At 44.4% G+C, this 12,857-nt stretch overlaps 1 long non-coding RNA gene across 2 annotated transcripts in view; it reads right to left on the bottom strand.

The window, feature by feature from the left end:
* The window catches only part of LOC105466701 (uncharacterized), a 54,431-nt gene that overhangs the window by 15,982 nt on the left and 25,592 nt on the right, over positions 1–12,857 (bottom strand). The window contains exon 5 of one of the 2 annotated variants that reach the window (XR_011620829.1): positions 10,292–12,133. The exons of the other annotated variant lie outside the window; for it this stretch is intronic. This is a non-coding gene — a long non-coding RNA (uncharacterized lncRNA). Of the gene's footprint in view, positions 1–10,291; positions 12,134–12,857 lie in introns of those variants that run through there. 2 annotated transcript variants of the gene reach the window in all.

Raw genomic sequence — 12,857 nt, 5'->3', positions numbered from 1 at the left:
CTCACTCTGGCCTCTGAGAGCTGGGCCTTGGCCTAGCCAAACCCTGGAGGCTTAGCCCCTACCCAGGGAGACTTGGAGAGGCAATTTCCCCAAAGATGGTTCTCTCCATAGGAGGAATTTTCACAGCAACAGCTAAAAATACACACTATCCCAAACCTCATTTCAGAATGTGTTGTATCCTTCACCCTGAAGCAAGAATGTGCTGCCTCCCCTTTGTGGGAAAAGTACTCACCCTCCGTCTTGGACTTATCTTTCCCATACCTGCCTTCTACGTGAGATCTCTCTTTCTCTGGCTCCTGACGCTCAAGATCCTTAATTAACTCTCTGTCAGATTGTCCTTCGTCTGTTTGATAACACCTGTCCTGGCGTAAATACCTCTACTCTTTCTCAGCAGGTAAAATGAGAAAATCACTCTCCTTTGCACAAAGGCATTTGTGCACTCCATGCTTTCTGTCCATGCCTAATAACTCTACCCTGATCACCACAGAGATCACATTTCACTTTTCTCAGGTATCTGAAAGATAGAGGCCCAGTCACCTCCCCCAGTGTTCATGCTGTCCTAAGTACGGGGACAGAAAAAAATACTGTCTGCTCTCCATTACCCACTTTAGGAAATATGGCATCTTAGTTCTTGTCTTTTCTCAGTAGGAGAAGGGAATTTTTTTTTTTTTTCTATCACAGAAAACACCCCAGGAAGTACATCTGTGGCGGAATCTTGCAAAAGTAATGCCTTCCAAGAATCCAATTATTCAGGTTCTCTATGATTCAAAATCTTCAACTCTCAAGGGTTTGGGTTTACCCTGCAGGGGCAGGCAGCCAAAAAATGAGCAGCTAGAAGGAGTGAACAGTTTCCTAAGGGACAGCAGACACCTGTTACATTCGAATCCCCAGAAGCCAAAGGCTGTCCTCTAATTTTCTGAGAGCTAATTGTTCCAAGGCCCAAAGGGACCCTCTGCATAATCAATTTCTGCAGAGACTTCATTCCCTGGTAAGAATAGCCCTTTCCTTTAATTTTTTTTTTTTTTTTCTGATGAGCTTAACCCATTTAATTCCATCTAATTCTTTAATGAAGTTCTGTTTTCCATATGGATTCTCACATTTTTAAGTATATTGTCCACTTCTTTTCTATAATCATTGGCAAGAATGTCTAGCTTGCACAACTTGAGCTGTGCCTACCCAATGTCAAAAACAAAGCAAATGAAAAACCAAAGATCCAAAACAAGACCAGTTCATTGATTTGATCATCAGCTGGACAATTAGTTAAGCCGATTGCTTTACTGAATTAGCTAGTGATTTGGTCAATGTGATTAGTTGATTCACTTAACACGGTCAAATCATATAGATAGTCAAATTCCAGAAACCCTTTCAAATAATTTTTGTTCTCTTCCTTTAAAAGTAAGCAGAAATAAGGCACCTCTGAATTTTTTTGAGGGGGAGGGTGGGGGGCTCTGTCAACTCCTGAGGAAAGTCATGTGGCTAAGAATTGTACAAAGAAGCAGTGCAAAGGCACTTGCCATCCACGAACAAGAAACCCATCTAAGAAGTACTGATACTGCAGTAAAGAATCTCTGGAAATATAAATATTCAGGCTCCTCAGGAATTTTTAGTTAATCTTATTGGAAATTTTGCAGTTGCAGACTCCTATCTATGAATTTCAAATGGATTCCCTCTTTTATTTTTTAAAAACTGGCAAAGAGTAACAAGTTTATTTTTCAGTATGGTCTCAGAGGGCCTTCTTGGTGGTCTGCAGCTTGACCCCTGATGAAATATTAATTATAAACTGCCATCCTGGGCAGCAGTAGGTCTCAGCTGGGGGTCCTGTATTCACTAGTAAGTGGATATTTTTTCAAGTTCTAAAAGATTTCATTCCAAGGGTACCCTGGTCTGACAGAACTATAAAGTAGATGATTTTTCATCAACCTCGCTACTCCAGCCCTAGTCACTGGCTATATCCCAGGCCCTCTGGCTACTAGGCTGCAGCCTTCAAGGAGGGGCAGGTACTCCCGGGTTCAGGGGCTGCAGTGAAGTGCCCTCACCTCTTCCTATCTTTCTATCCTTACTATTTCCTGACCCCAACACCAAGGGATACTCAAACATGTCTGTGTGTGTGCGCGCGCGCACACATGCACACGCAGGCGCACACACACGCCTCATTTTAAAATTATTTTAAGAAGTTGGCAGCTTATAAAAGTAAAAGCTCACCTTCTCTATAGCCTTTTGTTAATTTCTCCCCTTTTTGGTGAGTTTTCAAATACAATGATCAGAACAGCTGAGTAGGGGAGAGACATAAAAAACATGTTGGCTATGATGATATATGAGTCTGTAAATAGCCTGGCTAAACACAGAAAACACTCATCTGTCTACACCTCAGTTTCCCCTTTCAAAAAATAAGGGCAACTGTGTTTGCCTGTGGTTTGAAAAGGATGAGCAGGATCCTGTTTTCAAAGTCTCTTTAAACTTCTCTGTACAATGGTGCCAGCAAAGAGCAAAGTATCGTTTTCCTTCGGGCAGAATAATTAAAACAAAATCTCGTGAGTCCCATCTTCATGCAAGTCTTTCTAATTGATCATGCGGTGATTTTTAAGAACAGAGCAGCTCTGTGTCTTTATTTATAATCGTTTTTTATTGTTACAGTGGGGCATTTATACCCATACCTTTAGGCTCTGGGGGACTGTTCACATTCATTAGGGAAAGGAAATAGTCTTTCTTTCAAATAAGCAATGTGATTGCTTCAGGAATGGGTCTGTAATTACTGGAGCGCTGGGATAAGTTGTTGTTAACAAGATAAAGAAACCAGGCTTTCTCCAAATCCGAAGGGGTTCGGCCCCTTCTTCCAGACACTGTAATTAAAAGGGGTGGCAGTGGTTCCCTGTGACCTGTGACAGGACTGGCCTCAGGTTGCAAACACCAGGTTGGAGGTGAATCTTTCAGTCTTGTCCTTTATGGTGTCCGGCAGCCCAAGTACAGCAGCCATTAAGATCTCGAGAGTGGTCACGTAGAAAGAGTCCACAGTGAACTCCCCAGTCACATATGCAGTGGGGAAGTTGGGGTCTTCGGGTTGTGACTTATATCAATATTCTTTTAAAAAAATTTATTTTTTGAGACGGAGTTTTGCTCTGTCGCCCAGGCTGGAGTGCAATGGCACGATCTCGGCTCACTGCAACCTCCACCTCCCGGGTTCAAGAGATTCTCCTGCCTCGGCCTCCTGAGTAGCTGAGATTACAGGTGCCCGCCACCACACCCAGCTAATTTTTGTATTTTTAGTAGAGATGGGGTTTCTCCATGTTGGTCAGGCTGATCTCAAACTTCTGACCTCAGGTGATCCACCCTCCTCGGCCTCCCAAAGTGCTGGGATTACAGGTATGAGCCACCGCGGCCGGCCTATATTCAAAATAGTACAAGAGCAGTGGCCGGGCACGGTGGCTCACACCTGTAATCAAAATAGTATAAGAGGTGGCTCACACCTGCAATCCTAGCACTTTGGGAGGCCCAGGAGGGCAGATCACTTGAGCACGCCTGCTGAGGCAGGAGAACTGGTTGAACCCGGGAGGTGGAGGTTGCAGTGAGCCGAGATCTCGCCATTGAACTCCAGCCTGAGCGACAGAGTCAATCTCAAAAAAAAAAAAACAAACAAACAAAACAGTAACTGCAGGAGCCTGATGAGCTTTTAGAATCTTAGTTTTTGTAGCCAGAGGCTACATCAGATTCTAATTGGGTGGGCAAATTCAGGAGGATTTAATACTTTAAATTTGACAGCAACCAATTTGTGTCCTATTATCTATGGGTAATATAGTTTTCTGGCTTTCATTTTATCAATGCTTTCAATCATGTGTTCATACAATCGGTTTACTCTATAAACATTTATTTCCTGTTCTATTCCAGGCAAAGTGCTCGGCTCTGGGGCAAAGGGCCCTTGCCCTCAAGGAATTTGCCTCCTGATCTGCCCTGCACCCACTGCTTCTGGTGGTGCTATTTGCGTAGTTAGCGTTTTTTATTTTTTTTCTTGTTTTAAAAATATAGCTTATTTATTTATTTTTGGAGACAGAGTTTCACTCTGTTGCCCGGGCTGGAGTGCAGTGGTGCGATCATAGCTCACTGCAACCTTGAGTTCCTGGGCTTGAGAGATTCTCCTGCCTCAGGCTCCCAACCAGCTAGGACAAAAGTTGCATGCGACCACACCTGGCTAATTTTTTATTTTTATAGAGATGGGGTCTCGCCATATTGCCCAGGCTGGTCTCCAACTTCTGACTTCAAGTGGTCCTCCTGCCTCAGCCTCCCAAAATGTTGGGATTATAGGTGTGAGTCACTGTGCCCAGCCTAGCCTTTTACTTTCCTTATTTCTTGCATTGCTTGTTATATTTAAAGTCTTTTACCATTTTGGGGGGATACTTTTTGCTCACCCTTATAGCTAAACACAAGAAGGGACATTACACACCTTTTGCTAACCATTTGAAACTGGAAACATCACCTTTTTCATCAAATAAAATGCAGTTTGGTGGCATTGTACATAGAACCAAGACCGGGAAAGCAAGTCTATTTGGTTATACTTGATAGAGTTAGTTTTAGTAAAGGACAGTGCAAACAATTTCTGAGGACATTTCAGCCACGGATATCTGAGGCCAACTTTTCATTTGGTGCAGATCTGCTGGAGTATAAGGATTTGAAATTGTTTTTCAAAGAGCAGATTCCTCTGTCAGTACCTCAGGGAAACTCTTTTCTAATAGAAAAATGTCGATTCTGGAATAGAAAGGGGAGCTTTCCTTGCTCTGCAGGACGGGATGCAACTGCCCCTCGTGTTTACAGATGATAGTATTGGCATCATTCTAGAAGAGGATTCTCTTAAATTGTTTCCACTTCAGTGACAGCGGATTAATACTTATCTATGTATTCCTTCCTGCCCCTCATGACCAATGGCTGGGAAGACTGTGGACAAGATCTAAAGTCATATTAGTTAAGACTCTTGGGTGGCAAGTGACAGAAACCAGCTGGAGTCCACTTAGGCACAAAGGGGGAATTCGGTATAAGTATACAAAAGTGTGTTGAGGAACCAAACGCAGGAGTGCAGCCAGACCTTAGGAAGGGCAAAGTTGAGAATGAAAAAGCATACCCATTCCCAAGATGCGCTCTTGGTTCATCTCTCCTCCACTTTTTTTGCACATCTACCTCATTCTCTGACACCAGAGTCCTGCTTTCTCTGCTTGTTTATCCACAAGGCTGAATATGGCTGAACTACCCCAGCAAGTTTAGAGGTGATTGTTCTGACATTCACAGACTCTGTGTCTGTCTCTCCATTTTTACTTCTGGGAGAAGGAATCTGATTGGTCCTGCTTGAATCAAGTCAGCTGTTGTCCAATCACCTGAGGCCAGGTAGGTGAGTCACTCACATGGGCAGAGTCCCTAGAAGCCCACTTCTGTGGATGGGGTGCATCTCAGAAAGGTAGAATGGTTTGAGAGCTAGTATGTTGAATTTTGGTAAAGATATCCCAAGAAGTGTCTCCAGGGTGGCCACCAAATTCTTGAAATACAGGTAAAAGCATAATGAATGGTTTATAAATCGTACATAATGAAACTAGTATTATCTGTGTTTCCAGACTTGCTGGCCACCTCATACTACAAGGAATACAGTTTACAGCCCTAAAACAGAAGTATTCTACAGAGAATGAATCTGTGATGTTGTCATTAGCCTGGATGTCCATTTATCTGAGCTAATCGGTCATAAATGCCCATGTGGCTCATGTAAATAAGATTTGTACATAATAAAGAGATAATTACCTCAGCTTTCTAGTTGCAACCAAATATCCTCTAGTTACAGAGAATACTTAGCAGGCTAATTAGTAGCATTCATTACCCTGCCCTTAGTTCCCCAAGAATGATTCATGTGAGATCCTAAGTAACCCAAATCCTAGTGCTCTGATTTGGAACAAAAGGAACTGAGAGCTAGAGGGATGGCCCCAGAAGGGGACTCTACAGCTTGTTGCCATACAGCCAGAGAGGGGCATTAATTAACAACACCTGCTTGGAATAATGCACAGGACATGCCTGGCTTCAGCTTTAAACTCTTAGTGCCTGCATCCTTGTGCTCCTTCTATTTATCCTCCAAATACCATACACGTAGGCTCAGGGGACAACTGGATGGTACACTCAAATGATGACAAAACCACTGAGATTCACAGAAATTAATAATTTGCCTTTCTAGTCAATGTGGAAATCTGTCAGCACTCTATTGGCAATTTCCATCAGCTCTCTTTCAAGCTTTGTCTCAATTTATCCCAGATCTCAGAGCTCCTCACCACCTCCATTGCCAATGTGTAATCAAGCCGTAATCATCTCTTCTTGATTACTGCCGCAGCCTTCTAACCGGTCTCCTTGCTTCAACTCTTGCCCCTCTGCACTCCATTCTCCACAGTGTGATCTTTTAAAAGTGCAAATCATATCCTGTCACTACCTTTAACACTGCACTTACAAAAATAACATCCAGATTCTTTACTATGGCCTACAAGGACCTAAGGGATATGGGTCCTGCATGCTCCCCTTCTCTCACTTAATACCATCTCCCCCACCCCACCCTTTGTCCCCACTTTATTTATTTATTTATTTTTTTCTGTTCTGGACTCTACCAACCTTATTCTGGCTACAGGCCCTTTGCACTGGCTATTCCCTTAGTCTGAAGCACTTCTACCCCAGAACTTCCCATGGCTGGCTCCCTTCATCACCCAGGTCTCATCTCTGATGTTTTTTTTTTAGAGATGTCTTCCCTGACATTTTAACTAAAGGCAAAACTATCTGTTCCCCATCTCCCCCACATATTCCACACTAATTTCTTCACAACATTACGATCTGAAATTATTATATTGACATACCTGTCTGCATTTTTATCATGTTCCCTCCCCCAGCAGGAGGTAAGCTTCATTAGGACAAGGATCTTAGGTGACTAGTCTTGTTCACTATTGTGTCCTTAGCACCTAGCACATAGCAAGTGCCCAATGAATGGATATTAACTCTACTAATAAAGGAGCAGAGAGGCCAGGCACGGTGGCTCATGCCTATAATCCCAGCACTTTGGGAGGCCGAGGAGGGCGGATCACCTGAGTTTGGGAGTTCGAGACCAGCCTGACCAACATGGAGAAACTCCGTCTCTACTAAAAATACAAAATTAGCCAGGCGTGGTGGCACATGCCTGTAATCCCAGCTACTCAGGAGGCTGAGGCAGGAGAACCGCTTGAACCCGGGAGGCAGAGGTTGCAGTGAGCCAAAATTGCACCATTGCACTCCAGCCTGGGCAACAAGAGTAAAACTCGGTCTCAAAAAAAAAAAAAAAAAAAAAAGGCCGGGTGCGGTGGCTCAAGCCTGTAATCCCAGCACTTTGGGAGGCCGAGATGGGCAGATCACAAGGTCAGGAGATCGAGACCATCCTGGCTAACATGGTGAAACCCCGTCTCTACTAAAAAATACAAAAAACTAGCCGGGCGAGGTGGCAGGCGCCTGTAGTCCAAGCTACTCGGGAGGCTGAGGCAGGAGAATGGTGTGAACCCGGGAGGCGGAGCTTGCAGTGAGATGAGATCTGGCCACTGCACTCCAGCCTGGGTGACAGAGCGAGACTCCGTCTCAAAAAAAAAAAAAAAAAAAAAAGGTAAAGGAAAAAAAATCTAGCCAAGATTTTTAATTATAGAAATCTGTTAATGTAAAATTTATAGTATCAGCTTTATGTTTTCTATCAGATGCTATGCAGCGGCCAAAAGTGGTGGTTCATGCTTATAATCCCAATTCTTGGGGAGGTTGAGCTGGAGGACTGGTTGAGCCCAGGAGCTCGAGATCAGCCTGGGCAACATAGCAAGGCCCCATCTCTACAAAAAACTATACATTAGCTGGGCATGGTGGGGCCCTGCCTTTAGTCTCAGCTACTCAGGATGCTGAGGTAGGAGGACCACTTCAGCCCAGGAGTTTGAGGCTGCGCTGAGCCACGATTGTGCCACTGTGATCCATCCTGGGTGACAGAGCAAGACCCTGTCTCAAAAAAAAAAAAAAAAAAGCTGCCCATTAGGTCCAAGTTGTACTTGAAGTTGTTAGTTTATGAAATTGAGGCTTGCCATGAAGGTAGTTATACTAAACAAGTATCTTGTATTACCTTGATAAGATTATTACACTTTTTTCTGCTTATTAATGTTGCAACATTTATGTTAGGAATGCTTTGGTTATAAATAGCAACATATCTGACTATAATTTACATTGGTAGAGCTGTTCTGGCCCCTTATACTATGTAACAAAACACTCACATATTTGTGGCTTAAAACAATATTCATTTTGCTTCCAAATCTGCAATTTGGGCAGGGTTCAGCAGGGGCAGCTCATCTGCGCTCCACTTGGCTTCAGCTGGGAATGGGCTGCAATCATCTGAAGGCTGTTCACCTGCTTACTTGGTGCCTGAGTAGATTCAAATGTCTGGGGGCTAGAACAGCTGGGACCCCTTGGGCATTTATCCCTTTGAGTTTCCTCCATGTGATTGCTCTAGCATGTTGCTATCTTCCGTTTGTTAGAAGGAACAAGCTCAAGCTGATCCATAATTAAGGGAAAAAGAATTAGACTTTTCCTTTTGATGGGAAGAGAGTCAAATAACTTGTGAATCTATTTTTCTTGCATAAGAAAAAGTACAAAGAGCAATATCCCAAGGCTATGGCAATGGCTCAACAATGTTATTAAGAACCCAGACAGTACTGGGCACGGTGGCTCACGCCTGTAATTCCAACACTTTGGGAGGCCAAGGTAGGAGGATTACTTGAGGTCAGGAGTTCGAGACCAGCCTGGGCAACATAGGGAGACCTCTGTCTCTACTAAACTCTTTTTTTTTTAATTAGTGTGGTAGTGCATGTCTGTATTCCCAGCTACTTGGGAGGCTGAGGTGGGAGGATCACTTGAGCCAAGGAGGTTGGGGCTGCAGTGAGCTATAATCACATCACTATATTTTAGCCTGGATGACAGAGCAAGATCCTGTCCCTAAAAAAACCAAATCAAACAAAAAACAGCCCAGTCTCATGCAGTGGCTCACACTTGTAACCCTAGCAGTTTTGAGAGGCTGAGGCCTGAGGCTAGGAGTTTGAGACCAGCCTGGGCAACACAGTGAGACCACTGCCTCAAACAAAACAAAACAAAACAAAAACCCAAGCACTTTTGACCCTTTTCAGCATCTTTAGGGTCTTGGCTTATCATGTTATGTTCATATAATGGAATGGCTTCTGCGTCTCCAGTCATCACACCTGTATTTTAGGCAGAATGTCATTTATTCTCCACCCGTGCCCCTATATAACCATGCAGCTGAATTCCTCTTAGATTAAATTGCCCCAAATTGCATTGCATGGCTCTGTCATGAGCTCAGTAGAGCTGGAAGAGAGCTGAGCTGTCAGGTGTTAGAGTAGCCACTTGAAGCTACAACAAGCCCAAATGGAAGTAATAGCAAAGACTTTAATCCCTCACTGCAGTAGTATAAGCAAGAGGCTAACACTGGAGGCAGTGCTGAGCTCCCCTGCTTCATTTTCCCCTTAGAATGATGCACCCATACAGTTGAGGGTCAGGGGGATCAGCAGAGCTATGGGGGTCGTCTCACTGTTGAGGGGACCCCAAACCAAAGGCTCCCTGAAGGGTTGTAGACCAGGGGCTGGGGACTTGGGTAGTGAGAGGGGAAAAAGCTGAGAGTATAAAAGTACTGAGTCAGAGTGAAGAAAAGTATCTTTCCTTAAGGGTCCCTGAGCCCTCTGAACGGAGCACCTGGACTAGGAATGCAGATCCACAAAAGGGCAGGAGCAGCCAGAGGAGCCTGACCCCTTGCCGGAGACCCTTGGAGGTGGCACTGGCTGTGCAGCCTTCCCGTGAGGCCTGACGGGTAATGCCTTTGGAATAGCACTCGGTCAGGCCTGAAAAAAATCACACATGATTTGGTTTCTTTGTTGTTGTTTTGTTTTTGTTCTTGTTTTTTTGAGATGGAGTCTCGTTCTGTCACCCAGGCTGGAGTGCAGTGGCACGATCTTGGCTCACTGCAACCTCCGCCTCCTGGGTTCAAGTGATTCTTCTGCCTCAGCCTCCCGAGTAGCTGGGACTACAGGCGCCCGTACCACGCCCAGCTGATTTTTGTATTTTTAGTAGAGATTGGGTTTCACCATATTGGCCAGGCTGGTCTCAAACTCCTGACCTCAGGTGATCCACCTGCCTCAGCCTCCCAAAGTGCTGGGATTACGGGCGTGAGCCACCGTGCCCAGCCGTACTTGGGTTTTTAAGCAGGAACCTGACTCCTCGGGTTCCACCTAGCCACGGGCAATTGGGGAAGTTGAAAATTTCTCTCTTTAGCCTCGACAACAGAGAAAGACAAGGGCAGAGGTGACCAGCAATGCCTGCTGAGTGAACAGATGGACATTATCTGCCAGGCAGCATAAATTCCCAGAAAGAATGCTCAATTTCAATGTTTGATGATTCAACTATACATTTTAAAACATATTGTATGTTATATATGTAGCAGACATCAAATAAGAGAAAATGTGAGTTTGAGCAGAGAAATGTCAGGGAAAAAAATTGGGGAGGGAGGAAATGAGAGGAATGGGTGGGGACAAAGACGGATCCTCTGAAGTCCACAAGGGCAGGAGGTGAGTCGAACACCTGGGACTTTAGTTTCGCAAACCCAAGTTAGATTGGTTTTGGTTTCATGTGACTTGCATGGTGAGACAGGCCCTCCTGTGTCCTGTTCCTTCTGCATCTGCCACCCACTGTGCCTTGCCTCACAGCATCGCAAAATTGGTGTAGTTTCTTTCTGGCAGTAGCAGGATAACTCTTTTGTCAGCATTAAAAATTTATAATCCAGGTCTGGTGCAGTGGCTCATGCCTGTAATCTCAGCACTTTGGGAGACCGAGGTGGGCGGATCACCTGAGGTCAGGAGTTTGAGACCAGCCTAGCCAACATGGTAGAACCCCATCTCTACTAAAAATACAAAAACTAACTGGGCGTGGTGGCATGTGCCTGTAATCCTAGCTACTCGGGAGGCTGAGGCAGGAGAATCACCTGAACCCGGGAGGTGGAGGTTGCAGTGAGCCGAGATTGTGCCATCGTACTCCAGCCTGGGTGACAGAGTGAGGCCCTGTCTCAAGAAAAACTAAAAAAGATTTATAATCCAAAATGAGTCCTGCAGTTTTCCAGGCTCCTCTTCAAGCAGAAAGTTCTGCAAATGAACACCCCTAGCCCCACATGTTTATTTACCATCTTCTCTGTTAGGCTTTAGCAGCTGTAGGATTGTGCTCATATAAAAAAGAAAATAAAAAAAAAAAAGTCTTCCTCCTAAATTCATTTCTTTAACGTTTAATTTTTTTCCTGCCAAAGTCAGAGATGAATTAGCAATTACTTGGGAGCCAATTAAAATTCATAGTAAGCTATTCTCTGACCCTTGGGTCAGAAACAAATTTCCTATAAACCTTAGGAGGGTATCTCTCCTGGGTTTTTTGAGGGTGAGAAAAATTCATATCCTGCTCTCCAGTTCTCATTCCTCATACAGAGCGGTGGCCAGCATGTTCCCGAGACATTGTTTGTGCAACCCAGAGACAGCTCTTAATTCCCTGCTCAGTTATTTCTCTGTGATTTGGAGAGAAGATGTGGCTACAGCTGCCAGTGACTCTCAGCTCCAATTCTATGCAAGTTGTGGATCAAGAAGACGCAACTGAAGAGAGGGAAAGATTCTCTGTTTTCCACAGTTCTGAGATGTGATGGTTCTACAGAGCTGAGAAGAGAGCTGAGTAGAAAGCTAGCATTACCAGGTGTTTCACAGGTGTCAAAAACATGCTCAAGTTGAAGGGTGTCTTCTTTTCCATGAGGCAATGATAGAACTGTATGGTGTAGGATCTGTGAGTGACTCTATACAAATAGAACAGTCTATGTCACAATGTTTAGAACTTCCCACCCCAGCAGAATTAGAAAACTCTCAGATGCCTGGTAGTTGACAAATCCTTTTTGTTGGTGAGAAAAAACAACCTTTGACTTGGAGTCATTAAAAGGATTGGATCCATGCGAAGAAAGACAGTCTCTTTCTGCCTATATTTATATAAGAGCAAACGCTTTCCAGCATGGAACATCTGAAGATCATATGCCATCTCTGATACTGTGCTGTCAAAGGGACAGGGAAAAAAAAAAAGATTTATATAAAAAGAAATGCAAATATAACTAGCTAGTTAGTCAAGAGGGCAAAAGGAGGGAAGGCTTACATTAACCTGATCTTCACAGTCGCTAAAAACCTGACAAGGGAAATATGAATTTTAACTAGCTGCCAAGCAATTGGTTATTCATGCATGACATGAAAAGCAGGGGAAACTTTAATTTTCTCCTTGTCAGTTTTAAACAGAGAGGCTGTCAATTCAGCAAGTGCTGCTACCAACCATATTACAGAAGGGCACCATCCTACCGACATCCAGTCTCAATATGACATCAGGCCCAAGACTGCAGCACCATTACCCTTTCATCACACTGCAAACAGCCCTGCCCCTGTTATGTGCTCGCTCCTTCCTTCCTTCCTTCCTTCCTTCCTTCCTTCCTTCCTTCCTGCCTGCCTGCCTGCCTGCCTGCCTGCCTTCCTTCCTTCCTTCCCTCCTTCCTTCCTTCCTTCCTTCCTTCCTTCCCTCCCTCCCTCCTTCTCTCCTTCCCTCCTTCCCTCCCTTCCTCCCTCCCTCCCTCCCTCCTTCCTTCCTTCCTTCCTTCCTTCCTTCCTTCCTTCCTTCCTTCCCTCCCTCCTTCCTTCCCTCCTTCCTTTCTTTCTTTCTTTCTCTCTCTTTCTTTCTTTTTCTTTCTTTCTTTTTTTCTTTTTTTTGAGATGGAGTCTCACTCTGTCACCAGG

The sequence above is a fragment of the Macaca nemestrina genome, chromosome 3 (genome assembly GCF_043159975.1).
Source record: "Macaca nemestrina isolate mMacNem1 chromosome 3, mMacNem.hap1, whole genome shotgun sequence".
NCBI classification, from domain to species: Eukaryota; Metazoa; Chordata; class Mammalia; order Primates; family Cercopithecidae; genus Macaca; species Macaca nemestrina.
The sequence above is the reverse complement of the archived record's forward strand: the minus strand, read 5'-3'. Positions and strand labels throughout refer to the sequence as shown.